The sequence below is a fragment of the Chelmon rostratus genome, chromosome 4, assembly GCF_017976325.1.
Source record: "Chelmon rostratus isolate fCheRos1 chromosome 4, fCheRos1.pri, whole genome shotgun sequence".
NCBI classification, from domain to species: domain Eukaryota; kingdom Metazoa; phylum Chordata; class Actinopteri; order Chaetodontiformes; family Chaetodontidae; genus Chelmon; species Chelmon rostratus.
In genome coordinates this window covers 11,963,888-11,978,169 of record NC_055661.1, presented here as the reverse complement: position 1 = coordinate 11,978,169, position 14,282 = coordinate 11,963,888, and the positions used below count along the sequence as shown (strand labels likewise).

At 41.3% G+C, this 14,282-nt stretch overlaps 1 protein-coding gene across 1 annotated transcript in view; it reads left to right on the top strand.

Annotated features, from left to right (window-relative positions):
• The first annotated feature begins 2,393 nt into the window (after window positions 1–2,393).
• nek7 (NIMA-related kinase 7) overlaps window positions 2,394–14,282 on the top strand; it is a 61,860-nt gene continuing 49,971 nt past the window's right edge. The window contains exon 1 of the mRNA XM_041935575.1: window positions 2,394–2,662. The gene's annotated coding sequence lies outside the window, so the exon portion shown is untranslated. The remainder of the gene's footprint in view (window positions 2,663–14,282) is intronic.

The window sequence follows — 14,282 nt, the reverse complement described above, 5'->3', positions numbered from 1 at the left end:
TGCACTGAAAAGTGTATGTTGAAGAAAACAAAAACTGAACTAGTGCTGTACGAATAATACAGGTTGTTTTCACAACATAGTTATTTAGCACTTTGCTTTTAATCATTGGGATACACTGTTTCACTAATGATCTGAAAGTAGCCCTTGTCTCTGTATCTAACAAAAACTGATTTTGCCTGACAGTGCTCCCAGATGTGGTGGTCATATTCATAAGCACAAGATGTTAGAGGGAAAATTCTCGTAAATTCAACTTAATTGTCAGTACATTGCACTTGTTGGCAATTTTGTTCAGAAAAAGACCCCAAATGTGAGCAAGAGCTTGTTCTAAAACATCAGAGTTAAATGTCACATTTACAGTAAAATGTCTAAAGCATCTCTATAAATCCAGCGATTCAACCTCCTTCATTTCCCCTGGAGGGAAAACCTTTTCCATCCTGGTTACCTGCAAGCGACACCAGAAAGTTTGAAGGGGAAGAGAGTGAGATAGATGACATACTCTCGTTGTGCAAAAAAAAATAAATAAAAAAAAAAATCTCTGAATCAAAAGGACATCCTCTCTGTTAAATAAACAATGTCAGCAAAAAGAACACAAAAAGTTTGCCATTGGTTTAAAGCACCAGATCAGTGCAGAGAGCCACTTTTAGAACAATGGAAATTCAGCACGATTATTAAACAGTTTTCTACCAAACAGACGTGGAGGCATGCGTGTTGAACTAGAGGATCTCTGGGTGCAGCTCCCCGCGCAGACTGATGCATTACTTTTCATCCATCCATCTAATTATTCCCTCAGAAACCTGAAATTTGAAGATACAAAAGACCGTCCCTATCTGTCACTGAGCGCCATTGATCTTATTGAAAGAAAATGTGGGTGTAGAGGAAACCCAATATAACTCATGCCATTAAATTCCACACAGCATTATTCACATACAGAATTGACAGATTTCTGTGAGACGTTTCTTTTAATCTTCAACTGTTGTTGAAGAAAAAGGGGGGAAAATCCTACACTCCAGGCATCTCTCCCTTTTCCATATTTGCGGTGAGGTTAACAAAAAAGGCTATTGAAGTAGGGAGAAAAAAGACAACCCCACCTAACTTGTTGATTATTAACAACGGGGATGGGAAAAAGACAGATGTGTTTCTCGTGTATCAGCTGTGTTTGAATTGTCAGCCTGAAATCAGCGCTGAAGCTTTTATCAAAGCAAAGTAAGCTGATCAATTCCAGATGCTCTCGCTGTCCATGCGAGCCAATCTGCAATACCATTTTTGTCAATAAAGCCTCATGATATTCCCAAGTACAGATTGTGTGTGTGTGTGTGTGTCATGGCATGTGTGGGTATTCTGTATGCACGTGTGAAGTGACAGCAAGTGAGACCGTGTGTCGAAGTGCGTGCATATAACTGTGTGTGTTCAGGAGAATCTGTTAAGCTTTGGATGCCTCTATCTCTGGTACAAACTTAAGAATGTGTCACCCTCAGTGGTTGAAAGTAACTAAGTACATTTACTCGCCAGTCAAACTTAAGCAAAGTTTGGAGACACGACTTCTTTCAGTCACATACCAATTTTTACTTCTACTCCACTCCACTACATTTATCTGACAGCTGTGGTTACTACTGACTTTGAAGATCAAGACACAAAGCATTTGATTTGCTTTGAAAATATGATGCTTAGGTTTAATAGGTGAAAGAACCAAAAGGTTCTATAAAGTAGTGTGACTTTGTTTTAGTTGTTATCTCGATGACATTGGAGCAAACTCCATCCACTGATGAAGATTGTGAGATGCGGTTCAAACCTCAGGAAAAATCTTCATTTTTGTCAAACTTCTTTTTCCACTTTCACACTAAAGTAAATAGTTTAAATGTGCTTCATTTTAACCAGGTAGAAAAATAAAATGTTGCTTGCACCTTCATCCACAAGTAATAATTATGCAAAACACAGATGAACCGAGGCAACCCAAGATCCCCAAGTTCAATATAAATTTCCGATCTCACCTGCAAAATTGAACCAGTAATCAGCTAATTAGATAAGGTGCTGTAATATAACCTGATCTTGTGGTCTGTTCTGATGGAGTCTCCTGCATGTGTCATAATGTGAGATGCAGGTGAAAGCTCTGCAAAAACCAAGTCAGTGGAGATTGGAAGATGTTTTTGTCAACTGTTTCCAAGGTGAAGAAGCTACCAGGCTCACGATCACATCCTACCTCTCTACAAATACAGTGGAACATTCCCATACACTTTTAAGAGGAATGACAAAAAAAACTGCAGTCGAGCTGCTGTGTTGGTTTGAGTTTCTCTGTTGAATCTCGCGGTATTTGACAGCTTCCCTCCACTCTTTGACACTTGCCCCTCCCCTGCGCTCCGGGAATGCTGGGTTGTTTACATTGCTGGCACACGGGTCAGGAGTGTGGTGATGAGAGGGGCCTAGTGCAGAGGCAGTCTGAAAACACGTACACATCCCGACTGGCCCTACAGCACAGGCTCTCTCACCGAGCACACTTTGTAGCGCTCAGGCAGCAGTGCCACGCAAGAAGAGACGCCCGCTGAGTCGATTTTCGGAGCGACCTTGGAGAGAAAGGGAAAGTCAAAACAAAGACAACCGCCATAACCATCAGAAGAAACTCTCAAACTGAAGAAGGAATAGCTTAGCAACAGACTCCCACTTCCTGGTAAGAACTGAGACACCGTTAGCTGACAGTAAACTTGTGAAAGTGTGTTGTACAGTGGACGGCTATCGAGCCACTTGTAAAGTGTTTTGACCATCAATGTTGACTCTTTTTGAAATGGACAGTCTTACAAAACTCACTAATAATCACCATCTCTAGCGCAGACGTGGTCTTGACAATCACTTGAAAAAAGTTTCTACGAAGTTCGCTAGCTAACTGTAGCTTAGCTTGTTAGCCGACTAGCATGCTTCATTGCTAACTTTCACTGCTCTGAAACTACACAGTGGCCGCTGTCATTAAAAGTTCACAATGGCATTGTAACGCTGTGAATACAGTGTGAGAAAGAACAACTTTGTTCTTACTTAGCATCGTAGCGAAGCCGTGTATGTTAGTTAAGTCTGAGGTGGAAACATGACAGTAGCCAAGTAACGTAGCCACTCACTGATGCCGTGCTACAATGTTCCAGTGACGTTATAACTACATATACTGCAAAGTAACGTCCTCGTAAGGCCTTACTTGTGCAATTGTAGGTTCTCCAGTTACAGATGGGACTAAATTTCTTGAACTTTACAGAAAATGTCTTACTCTGTATTGTAACACTCATGCTGTTTTTTCTTTGCAGTGTGGGCATGTTTGTGTTTAACTTGTGTGTGGTTTATAATTCTCTTTTGTTTAAGTAGTAAACTTTCTCTCTACTGATACATCTGCAACAGCAAATATTCATTCAGCCCTACAAGCTTAATTAACCGTTGATTACTTATTACGTAAAGTGTGATGTACTGTCAATCTAAACCCAATTTAGAGAGTGCCATAGTACCATGCAAATGAATACAATACACAAAGTCAGGCTGTGCCATCATAAATACACAGACCCATAAGGTAGTTTACATTTTGACTGCTCATTGATGTCATCATTTAGGGAAAGTCAACAAGCTCATGAAGTGGACACCCTTCATTTGCATCTGCGCTGTATAATCGAATGTTACATCAGCATCCTGTAAACTACCTTGCAGCCTACAGGAGTTGCAGACTACAAGTGCTTCCTACATATTCGATAGTCGAGAGCAGACACCTCAATTACTAGCAATGCACACAGCCATCACTTGAGTGGTCACTCAGTTGTCCAGCCACTCACATTGTTAATTGAAATAAAAGTGCCATGTTTATGTGAAGGAGGAAAAAAATTTGATATCGAGCTGTTGAAAGTAGAATTTTGATGAAAAATATGCTTTTAGTCAGGTGTTTTCCTGGCTCAGATGAGGCAAAGGTGAGCTGCCAAATCTCAATTTATGAACTGTGATGTCTTATTTTTATTTGAAAATTTGATCGCCACCACTAGCCCTTAACTGGCTATTGTTGAATTGGCTATAAGATAGACTGCTACATGCCAGCATCGAGTGATGAGAGGAAAGTAAAGGACTTTGACTTTAATTTTGTTGTTTGTCTGTTCACTAGTTGCAGTTTACTTCACAGTCACATAAAGTGACTATACACCTCCTTTGAAAGCATGCAGAGTAATGGGGTTTAAGTTAAGATAAGATAAAATAAAATCAACTTCATTAATCCCCAGCTCGGGGAATTTGGTATGGTAAAAGTTGTAGAGGTAACATCATCTTGGGCTGGAATTTTAGAGTCTAGCCAATTGATTAGGGGTTATGGGTTTGGCCTGTGATTGATACATTGACCAGTTCCCATACAAAATGAGAAATGTTCACACCAAATGCAAGTGTTCAGTGATATATGGCATACAAAGTGGCATACAAAGCATTTTTAAGTAAATCATGTCTTAGTAATACATTTAGATTTAAGACCCAAATAGATTAATTTATTTTTTATTTTCTGTTAGTTCCAACCCTTACTGATTGGAATACATTATTAGGCTACAACCAAAATAGTTAGCATGCTAACATAAGTCCACCTCTGTATTTCTTATAGACCATTTTTGCAAGTACTACTACCAAGCAAATTTTTTCTTAGTCATTAAGTAATTTCAGTGAAAATTGTGTCAGCATGCTTACAGTTAAAATGTGTATTATTTCCAGACCATCTCTGTCTGTGAAAAGACTTGGCCCAAGCGCTGCTTCCAGCTGTCTATTTCACGCTGCTAAACAACATAAGAGTTGTAGCCTAGAAGACAGGGTTTATGTGGAAGAGGACTACTGGTAGTTGTAAAGAGATGGTTTACTTGAATGAAAAATAAATAGAATTATTCTTTTGGGAAACAAGTTTTTCCTGTGTGACTCACTGCTTTTCTTGTGAGTCAGACCGGTGATTGCAAAACCCTTTACGTACTGATTGCATCCACAGTTCTGTTTCAACTTGAGTGGACCATGTTGTAATGCTGGTCTATTATAATAAGCAAAATAATAAAAAAAATAATCTTTAAAAGATAAAATAATTGAGAAAAAACAAGAAGGAAATACAACCCAAAGGCACAAGAAAAAAACAAGAGAAATAAAACTCCAGATTAACTGTACAGGTATGCAGGCAGTGCCTCGACTCTCCTGGGCCTAACCATTTTGGGGGTCACACGTATGTTGAAAATGGTATGTCATGCCATGTTGCTGTCACTGCCTATCACAGCCAAATAATTCAGGCGTCATACTATCACATTTGGCTATGCTGCAGAGAGATGATTCAGACGAGAGTTAGTGAGAGCTGACATACCTTGTTGACCCAATTATTACTCACTTCTCTGTTGCTACATTCGATCAACGTCAAAGACAACAGGCTTGAGTCTGCCAGCGTCATCAGGTGGTGGAGATGAGCACCGGCTGGCACTGTGAAGTTGACTATCAAGGAATGTGTCATGAACCGGATGATCAGCAAATGGCTGCCAAATGTTTGCATCAGTCTCTGTGGTGAGGAATTCCTGCCAGTATATCCCGCTTTGAATTTCAGGTGATGAGAGGTGGATTAGTTTTGATTGGCCTTGGCAAAACTTAATTATTTTGCTTTGTTCTGTTGTTTGGATTAAATAAGGGTAATAAGGGTAGACTAGAAAGTGGTGATAGCAGCAGTGAATGACAATTCCTGAAAATAAAAGCACATAGAAAGAGGAATTTTGTCATTGAAAATACTGTGTTTTGATCACTGGGTGAGGCACTGATGATGCCTCTATCACATGTGAAAGAAGCACAAAAATGTATTCACAAGGCTTCCCCTGTGATTTAGCTTGGGTTCACATTACATACATTTTGGCCTAGGCCATACATAAGGTCTCTATCAGTTCAGTTTTAATGGCAGCTAGACTTTCTTCTCCCGAGACATTCAGAGTGAAGCCTAAAATGCCATTCATTGGTGTGGAGAAATCTGCTGCACCCCGAGCAGTGATTTAGTGCAGTGGAATTTACCAAATCGCTCTATCCTGTGAGAGTTTCCTGTTTTAGCCCTGGAGCTGGCCCCTCCGCTGGATTAAAGATCAGATGAGACATTTGTCATCTGACCACTTTAACAGTCATCCTGCCTTTGGGTTTCACAAAGAACAAAAAAATGTTTGCGCTTTTTTTTTTTTTCCTTGCGTAAAGCATATTTGAAGGAAGATGCTTCCTAAGGCCATTTTGAGCTACATTAAGCACTGTCTTTTGCATGATGTCAAAGACCTTGGCCAAGCATCGTACAGAAATGATGCTGGCAAAAGTAGCAGTTCGCTACTTCAAACATAGGCTTGTTTGGTGTACTTTCTTTGTCATTAGTTGTTGTGTTAATAATGAAAAGCAAGAAAAAGAAAATACAAGCTTGATGCCCCTTCCCCAGAAGAATTTAGAGTTGAGTTTTTCCTTTCCAAGCTCAGTTTGGTTAGAGTTTAAAATAAGGTCTTCGGCAATCAGAGTGGGCTGTCTAAGCAGCTTCTTATACTCCCCTCAAACAGCCAGCCAGTCAATATTTTTCAAATCCATCTCCCTTCCATCTTACGAAGGGTCACTGATGTTTCAAGCATTCAGATATCCTTGGAGGATGCCTCGCGGCTTCCCATGTCACGTGAAAGTTCTCAGTTGCACTGTGGCATTGATGCCTTTTCTCAATGGGCTCTGTAGTGCTCTGGGGGGGGAACAAACTACAAAGACATGCAAACACAAAAATTACTGACCTATGACCCTCTTTAAAGTTTATGAAATGCTGTCAGTGCCCCTGGGTCAGCCGATGCCCTGACCACACAATATCAATGGCTTATTTCACTGCAGAGGGTGTCTGAAGAAGGTTTTATTCATGCTTTTTAGTTTCTTTTGTTTCGTTTTAATTATTTTCTTCTCTTTGGCCCTGAAATCCTGTTGTATTTGAAACAACTTTATTTCTATGTAATTGAGTTATGAACCTCTTAAAGTAATGGGTTAATGAAAGCAATACCATAAAGAGCTTTCCCCCCCACTTACAGTGAAGAGCCCCTAAGCAGAAAAAAATGATTAAACAGAGATGAAGCAGGGATAGATTCAATTCGCTTGCCTTTCCAAAGTACACACTTGAAAGGTTAAACCAAGGTCCACTTAGAAATCATTTTGATCTACACAGAAAGTGGGTAAATATTTTTGATGTATTGACAGAAATAGCATGCTGTTTGAATTATTTGGAAATAGTGACTTGACTGAAATAGATGTGTAATGTAGCTGTTATAGTTATTTGTTACACTGACACTGAACTGTTTTTCTCATTCTGCACAGTTTGGTAAGTAAGTGGGCCTTTTATTTGAGAGTCAGTATTACACCAATCTTTTTAGTCAGTGGCACCCTACATAAAGGACTCTTTAGTGAGGCTAATTGTGGACTGACTGCACACATACTGTAGATATCTAATGCCTATAGTATATGAACTGTTTCTGTATGTTAGGAATAAGTTGCTGTTTGTTGCCATCTAAACAAAGCAACCAAATCCATGTTGGCATATTGTGGACTGTGTTGGAAGGCAACATCTTCCTTTTTTTTATTGGAGATCACTCTCCAATCGTCCCCTCTTCCTCTCTATCTCTTTTGATTATCCACACGCAAAAATACAAATCCCTCAGGATACAAATTCACTTTCACAGAATAATTACAAGATGCTATATGCCACTGTAAACACCACATCAGTGACAGTGACAGTATGCATTTGTCATGAGATGAGACAATAGCAGAATGAATTTGCACTCATGAACAGAATGAGGGAGGAAGATTTTTTTCTGCGTGTGTGTGTTGCTTGCTGTCTGTGCTATGGGCGTTTGTTCCAGCCTCATCACAAATGAGCCTTAATGTTTCACACGGGATTTGCAGCAGAAGAGAGCAAATTTGTATGAGAGCATCTTGTTTTGACAGAGTGTCTGTTTTACCCTCCCCCTTTTCAGTGTGAAAAGCCAGGGACATTTCACTGTCTCTCCTGCACTCTTTTTTTCCCCCTTTCACTTTCACTTTCTGTTTCTTTTTTCTTTTCTTGTGACTGTGCAAGTTGATGTAGGTTTTGCAAAGCCAGATTCTTTATTTATTTTAAGGCATACCAGTAGTTAACAACGCCTCAGTGCTCTCTGTTATAGCACAGAATATACTGTATATGTAATGCACATTGTTGCCAGCGACTGAACTGCTAAACCGTGCAAATGGTTTCAGTTGAATCATAGTCATGTTGTCATTGTGCATTCTGCGGGGGAGAAAGCAGAGCTACTACTACATCTACTATTTGTTCTGACTACATATTTAGATGTACCATCTTAAATGCTGCTATTAGTTGAAAACAGTGATTTTTGTGCACGCTGGTGTTATCCAAATCATATCTGTCCATATCTTCCAGATTGGTTTTGGTATAGCTAAACAAATAGGCAAAAAACCTGAATTGTGAAATCCATATTCTTTTCGTTTTCATTCTCTCTATTTCATGCTGCCTCTTTTGGGTTTGGGGGACACCCCCCCCCTCCCCTCCATTTCCCTTCCTCTGTCTGTGTTTGTACCCTGACTCACAGCAGTCTTCCATGGTCTCTGTGGTCTCTTGGTTTGGCCTGGGGCTTTGAGGTTGTGGTCAAGGCCTGGGGGCAAGAAGAAGGAAGAGGAGTCATAATGAGAAGCTCCCCTCAACTGCTGCTGCCTAACCTGCCCTCAAGCCCCTTTGTCTTGCTCCCTTTCCATGTCCATGCCACCCATCTATTCTCCTCTTCCCATATTACTGCCTCTCATCTTATACCCTCTCTTCCTTATTTAGTTTCCCCACTTCTTCCTCACTCTTCCACTCCTCAACCTCTGTGACTCTCACTCTGTCCCTCTATTCTTGCCTCTGCTCCCATCTCCAGGGAGTCCTCTATACCCGGGGCCTCCCCTCAGCCTCCTCCTCCCTGCCCAGCCTGGCCCACAGTCAATGGGAGGCAGGCAGCCTGACTCCCTCAGAGCAGCAGGAAGCTGCAGCAGCAGGGGTTAGGCCTGTATGGCGCTGCCGGCTGGCTCCGTCAGAAGTCCTGCCAAGCCAAGGATGAGAGACCTTTGCCAGTGCGGTATTGGGGCACCAAATAAAAATATTTTACAGATGTCTGAAAGCAGGCATCGGGAGTCAAAAGCAACTTGCTCGGACCTAGAGTAGAGGTGTCTTTAAAGTGCAAACGATGTGCATGTTAATGTATATGTGCATATTATATATAATAAAGAAAATGAACTTAAAGTATGGCTGGAGGAGCCGATGCTTAATAAGGTGGTCCTCAGGAGTCTTGACATTTCAGGAAGTGGGCGTGCGGCAGGAGGAGGGAAGTTGGCTGGTCTGACTCTGGATTGGCTTAAGGAAAGGTGATTGATTTGGTTGGGTTGCATTTGAAGAAGGAGAGCATCCAAAGCTTCTGTACTGTGACTGCCTGGCTGGGTTCCCAACCGGTTCTGGCTTGACAGTTTAACAGTGAATATTTAACATTGCACCACACTGTGGGGTTGGCTGTAAACAGCAGTCAGCAAGCAGCATAGCAGCAAAAGCCTGCGTGATGCTGGGCCTTGGTTGTGAAGCCCACCTAAAAACAACGCACAAGCAGAAAGCACATCTTGAAGTTCTGATTTTAGAAAAAGGCAGATGGCATTGGCTGGTGGTGTCACACTGTAAAAAAAACACTAGGATCCCCTGATGAAAGCAGCTCCCGCTTGCTTTGAACAGCGAGTCTGTCATGGTTGGTGTCTGCTGTGTGGCTCCGGGTTAAACTGTGATACGCAACTCCTGGAATTTGCGCTTTTTAAGTTTTTCATGTTCAAATCGTCTGAGGGGGAAAACGGAGGGGGGGACAGGAAGTTCCATTAATATTAATATTCTAATATATGAAGGAGGTAGGGAAGACCTATCTGGCTTGGCTGCTTTGAAACCATGTTGTGAAATTTTTCTCCCAGTCTTTTTGTTCCTCTTGCTTTCATTCTTTCCTTTTGTCTTTCTCTACAATTTTTGCAAATGATGTTTTAATTTTCTGAATATTGTCACATTGTTCCTGTATGTAGATAAGCCTACGCTTATATATTCCTATATGATACTTTCTTTGGGTTGAAATATCAAGTAGATGGCAGGTAAGATTTTTCTCTGACGTACTATCAAAGCTGTATATTTATAGTTCCAGCTGTATCACACGAAGCAGATTCTCAATTTGCTGGAAGATCTATATTAACGACCTGCTAAATCTCAACTGGATTTGGTCAATGTCACCCAAATACCCACCTGAAATCAATGGGTGGCCCAGTATTTTTTTGTGCAAAGAGTGAATTATATTTACTTTTGGCCAATGACGATGCTCGAAATCAGTTTTTCAACGTAAGGCCCAGGTTTAAAAATGAAAACAATGAGCCTTAATGATACAACAGTCGACCAAACTCTCCAGCGCCTTGGATTATTTTGGATGAATTTTGAGTATTTATGCTCTAAAGGGTATAACAGAAAATGCATGGCTTTTAACAAGCATTCTACAAACTCAATTGCAATTGAAGGCAGCCGTTGCTGTGATCGCTCGAAAGATTGTTCCTCTCTGTACTGTGAACAATTTAAGGAACAAGGTTCTCATTGCTTGTGCTGTTTCTGTTGACAGAATGAAGATATGAGTAATGAAGTTGAGGAGTTTGTAGAGGGAGGGACCGGAGAGAAAAAAGAAAGTGAGAGTGGAGTGGCATGGATCTGATGACAGGATTAAGAGAGTGGTTAAGAATGTATTAGCTATTATGAGCTGGATGAAAGTGACTGTTTACTTAGTTGTGACATTTGATCATTTCCTGCTTTTCTGGGCTCTGTTCCCATCTCTGAATATTTGTGAATGATCATTTGCACACAGCATAATTTGTACTTGTGAACAAGTATTTTGGGAAGAGTTCACTTATTTTGGGGGTCCAGTTGTTAGCCGGGGATCCTCATTATTTGCTCCATGTCTCTGAATTAATATTTTGCCCAGCAAATAATTACTTCCAACTAGGAATTAGGTTCAAAATAAATAAATACTTTGTTATTAGATGAGTTGAGGGCAGTTTGATTCAGCTGTGGCCCTCTTGAGCTCCACTTGGCCCTTATATCTAGAGATTAGGCTGATTTGTGGGGTTTTACAGATGTTGGGTGAATGGAGGGCAGAGTCCAGCCTCTGTGTGAGGGATGGTGGAACAGGTCTGACATCTCTCCTGAACTGAAAAGGGAAATCCCTGCAGGCACAGAATCGAGAGGAGGGATAGGGGAGGAGGGCGAGAATGGAGAGAGGTGCGACCCCTTAGGGGTAACGTTATTCTCCGGTCGTCAGCTCCTTACACACACACTCGCACACATACGTGCCGGGTGATGCACTCATGCAAAGAGGGATGAGTGCCTGAGGAATAAAAATTGCGTTGGACTTCTTGTGTGTGCATTTGTGTGTCTGCCTATGCATGTGTTGTACTCACATTCATGCTATGTTCCTACAATAATTGTGGTCCAAATGTAGGTTACATTTTTGATGTGTTTGGCTTCCACTCTTGGCCTATCCAGACCAGTTTCAAGTCAGAGGAATCAAAGAATGGGCCTCATTTGTCACTTGAGAGCTGTGCAGAGAAAATAGACAAAACATATATTTCTTTCCCTAGAATATTGATGTGTTATAGGCAAGTGAAGTGAAGAAATAGAGGCCAGCAAATTTTATTTTTTCAAGTACCCATTCCAAAAATGCTGAATAGTTTTATACGGTCGCATTTTCCTGATTTATTTTCAGTTTTTTCCTCAACGTTACACCTACTCTTCAAGACAGAGCCATATGTCTAGAAATGAACAATGGATGCCTGCCTGCGCCCCTGTTATAAATCATCACACACTTTCTATTTTTCAAATTCCAAATTCAAAACCTTGAAGAGAATTTACCTCCAGCTGTTAATTTGGCTTTGCTTTGATTTACATATGTGGTCAAACCACATAATTTCTATGTGATGTGATGTTATCCTAAGCCAGGATAAATTGTGCTACTGGAATCAACTGAAATAATTGCGTTATTGTTGGTTTCATAGTAAGGAGTCATCCTCCTTGGCCGTATGACAATAACATGGGTGTATACACACACTCGTATGCAGTGATCGTACTGTATTTGACCTCTGATTGAGTAGCAGTGCTCTGGATCTGGTTAGAAGATTGTGTGTGCGTGTGTGCGGCAGCCAGCAGGGCCCACCACAGAAGCCGCAGCAGGCTGAAACCGAACCAGAGTCCGAGCCAAGCTTGATTTTTGTGGAGCCACATTCCCATGGGCCAGCTTTTAGTACGTATTCAGTATACTGTATGCATCCAGTTTTACACTGATTTCTCTGTGTACCTACAGCTATTTGTGTGTGAGATTATACGTATTACAATAATGTGTGGACCAGACTTTGTGTGTTTGTATCTCTTTCTCAACTCATTGAATATTAGGATCGAGCTAAGGTTGTTTTGGGTTCATGGTCTTGGATGTTTCCATTACTAACTGTGGAGAGGCTGAAGGGTTGTGGCCCGCTTCCCCCGTCCCCCACAGAGCATATGAGAAGGCTCGGGCCCAGAAAAGCCCCAACACGAGCCCTTCGCCCTCACGTTAGCACTCAGCTATGTAACGAGACATGCCTGGGAACTGCTCCTCTCACATTACTAATGATTTGGACATCTTGCTCTTGTCATTTCCTCTTAGACAAACTTCGATGCTGACGCAGGGTAACTGCTTCAAACTATCCAGGGAGAAGGGGGGTGGTGGGGACCTGCTTGAAGGGAGTATGAGAGACTGCTGGTTTGTGTGAAGGGAAAATAGACTACACTCACCAGATGTTTTTTAATGGTTGTTTCATAGATGAGAAACTCAAATGACAGGCCTCATCATCCTCCAAACAACACGGTGACGATGGGTCAGCGGTTGCTGCTTTATCATTGCTGTCCTAGAACCCAGTTACAACAAGAACTGCATGCAGGGTAGAGGGTACGGATACTGGTTGAGCATAAAAATGGGATTAAAACAGTGTTTGGTGTTGTGGTTTTGTGATATGCTTGTACTTTAATTTCTTGTGTAAAAAACAAATGAGGCATTAAGTAAGTTTCTGTACCTGTTGGTTTTGCATTTATGCAATCTGTAGTCAAGTGGGCCATGTGAAGCTGTCTCCCTCCTTGCAGCATCATCTTCTCCTTTATAGATATTAATAGAAGACATGGAAGAATGGTAATGTGATTTCAGAGTCTGAAAACTGCCTACATGAGGATGGGCTCATCTGTTGACTCCTGTTAGAATGATCACAAGGTTAGGCTTCAGAAAACACAGCTGTACTGATGAAGACCAGACTCTTGGTGGGAATGCTGTGTAACACAATCCTTTATTTAGAACAGAACAAAAAAGTCAGCATGGCATTCCCTCATTTTATTTTTCATGAAATTCCCTCATTTGTCCCTATTTTATGTCGTTTTTTTTTTTTTTAACTATAAGCCCTCTAGCCTTGCAGACAAACAGAGCCCAGGCCCTGTGGTACAGAATGTCACATCCGATATCCTGATGCCAGAGGTGATGAAGCTAATTTGGTGGTCAGTAAGTGACATGGCTAACAAACAAAGCCCTCATTGGTCCCGGAGCACTGGAAGCTCTGCTGTGCAGTGCTCTGTTTTGCATTGCGAAAGACCATGAGTTGTTGCCACAGGGCACTAACGCAACCTGAAGCCTTGGGATCTTCGTCATGCTGCGGTGTGCAAATCTGGGTGTGGATATTTGGTTCAAAGGTTCACATGAACTGATGGGTGTGCTCCTAAAAATACCCTGAATAGCTGGTTTATCAACCAAATAATCATAAACACCTAATTTGCTGATGTCTGCTAGCTTAGAATGTAAAGGTATTTCAATGAGTTGAGTTAATGTGGTGATGCAACCTGAATAGTTTTACCCACTGTGGGGGGTTTCACATTGAAGTGCCACATGTGAACTGGCAATAGTGACCGTACTGCTTTCTTGTAAAATAAAAAGAAAAAAATCCGACCAGAGCTGCAGCGGTAAGTCAAGTGACTATTAGAGGTAAACTGTTGGTGGATTTTTAAAGGCCGATGTAATAATGATAGTTTGGTGCAGGAAAAAGCCGATAGCCAGCTCATATGGCTGAAACCACCGGTCAGCCATCAGCCAGTATCGGAGCAGACTTCTGCCAATAACGATAGTTTGTAAAACATTGGTCGATCTCTAGTGACTATTTTGCTAATCAATTGATTTTTTTTAATC